The following is a 2,801-nucleotide window of genomic DNA, read 5'->3' on the forward strand; positions in this document are numbered from 1 at the left end:
TGTTATAATATTGATGACAAGAACATCAGAAGTCAAAACTGTGTAATATACTTTCGCGCAAAGCTACAGGAGGGCTATCTGCGCTGGCCGTCCTTAATTTAGCAGTGAAAGACTAGAGAGAAAATAACTAGTCATCATCACCCACCGTCAACTCTTGGGTTACTCTTTTATCAAAGAATAGTGGGATTGACCGTTACATTAGAATGCCCCACAGCTTAAAGGGCGAGCATGTTTGGTGGGACATGGATTCGAACCAGCAGATTGCGAGTCAAGCGCCCTAATCACCTTATAATTTCACACCTTGTTGAACTAAGATTATATTTTTTATTTATTGACTAACTTATTAAAAAATTATTAAAAAAATTAAGTTACTGAAACAAAGAAAAAATATTATTTTATGTCAAGTTGAAGCTTATTATTCCGTATTATTTTGAACATTTTACTGTCTTCCAGAACTTCTTCACATTATGAAAACACGAGGTATCAATATAAGGACCACTTGCAACTTCTGTAAAATGCCTTTGGAACATGTAGTATATACTTGTGTTCTTAATGTTTATTGTAAAAGAAGAACTTTTTTCTTCTGGGTAGACTTATCCCCACAGTTCATTAGTTCAAATTCGGCTAGTATTGATTTTCGTGTATTTCTCTGAGAGATTATTTTGCAGAGATGATTTACACTTTATCTAGCACGATATTATAAAGTAAAAGTACCATTTATCACCTAAGAGGAACGTAAGCACTTGACGTCCAATATGGCGGAGTTAAACTATAGACCACGTGACTTTTTAATGTCCGTGCAAGACCTCTATACTACCATCTACGATGAATAGGTCATCAATACAGTTCTAGTAATGGAAAACAGTTTCTGCTCGACAAAATGGGTTCTTCATGCCGTGAGGAGGAGAAATACCCACGTCAAACGCCTCGTCACTGTTGAAAAACAAGAATAGGTGTGCTATAAACCAAAATTTTAGGAATTTTATTCCAAATGTATTAAATTTGCTTACTCTGTTAATGGAAATTGAGAGGCATGCGAGACCTTAGTCTTACGTCTGGTAGCGCCAGGTGGCAGCAGACAAGTTGCTGGTGCCCGATGCAAGAAGCGTCAGTTTGTTCAGAAAAGAGAGAGAATTGTTTGTGACTTAGTTTGTACTAACTAAACAATTGTTAAGTTGTTCATTTTGCAGAAAACCTCTCTCCAATATGGATAGATGGCTGAAGAAACATACATCACACAAGAAAACCTCAAGTGATGCGCAAATGCAGCCTAGTTCTAGTGAAACTGAAGTTAGTGAAAATGATAGGCCTAATTATAAACGTTTAAGTGATGTGCAGCTTGGTATCAAAGAAAAGAAAACGAAGAACTCTTGGACTCGACAGTATTGTGATGAATATTTGAAGTATGGTTTTATAAGTGGTGGTAGCAATGACTTGCCACTATGTGTTCCTTGTTGTTCAACATTATCAAATGAGATATCCAGAATACTCGAGTAAGCCAATAGATTTTTCATAAATATGAAAAATGAAATAGTTTTTTTCCAAACAAATAATTCCACACACTTTTTTCACGAGATCTTTCAATGAAGACTTGGTTATGGCCTCATATGAAATTTCAAAACTAATAGCCGAGACAGGTTATCCTCATACTATTAGTGAAACATTAATACTTCTTGCAGTAAAAATAATTAAATCTCGTGTTTATAAAAAACAAGATAATCAGTTAAATTTGCTGTCCCTATCTAATAATACAGTGAAGCGTAGAATTGTGGATATGGCGAAAAATATTGAAGAAACTCTTATACGTCGAATTCACTGTAGTCAGGTTTTTTTATTACAAGTAGATGAAAGCACAGACATAGCAGATAATGCCAATTTAATGTGCTTTGTAAGATATGATTATAAGGACACAATTCGTGAAGATTTATTGTTTTGTAAACCACTTCCAAGAAGAACAATGACTGACAAAATTTTTATTAATTTAATCAATAATTTTATAATTCAGAATGGTATTCAATTGTAAAAAAATGTGTTGGATTGAGTACCGATGGTGATCGCTCAATGGCAGATTCCCATACAGGAGTTTTCCAGAGGATCCGTGTAGTGGCACCAGACTGTGAATGGGTGCATTGTAGCATTCACAGAGAGGCGTTAGCTGTGAAGAAAATGCTCTTACTTTTGAATTCAACTATGCAAGAATGCGCTAAATTCACAAACTATATAAAATCTCGTTTGTTGAATTCCAGAATCTTTACTGCTTTGTGCAAAGAATTAGGAAGTAAACACGAGCATCTCCTACGGTGTAGTGAAGTTTGGTGGTTATCAAATGGAAATGTTGTAAAAAGACTCATCGAAATGAAGAATGAAGTTATCTTGTTTTTGGAGCAACATCTCCCATCAGCAAAGGATGCAATATTTGAATTTAGAGACAGATTTCATAATTTGCATTGGTTAATAAAGGTGGCCTATTTATGTGAAATTTTTGGCTTCTTAAATGTGTTAAATCTAAATTTACAAAGTGCTAACATAAATATTTTTAAAGTCCAGGAAAAGATAGAAGCAGCTATAAAAAAAATTAACTTTTGGGTACATCGAGTTGAGAAGAGAAATTATAAGTCTTTCTCTACTTTAACAGAATTATAAAACCAAGATGAAGAAGGTAATATTCCAGATGAGATTTCCTCATCAATCAAAGAGCATCTTTTACTGTCGACACGGAAAATGAGGAAGGATCACAACTCAGTGAATCAGAAATTGATTCTATTATGGAACTGTCCTGTGACACCGCACTGAATGACCAT

Source organism: Limulus polyphemus, unplaced genomic scaffold (genome assembly GCF_000517525.1).
Source record: "Limulus polyphemus unplaced genomic scaffold, Limulus_polyphemus-2.1.2 Scaffold26, whole genome shotgun sequence".
In the NCBI taxonomy this organism is placed as follows: domain Eukaryota; kingdom Metazoa; phylum Arthropoda; class Merostomata; order Xiphosura; family Limulidae; genus Limulus; species Limulus polyphemus.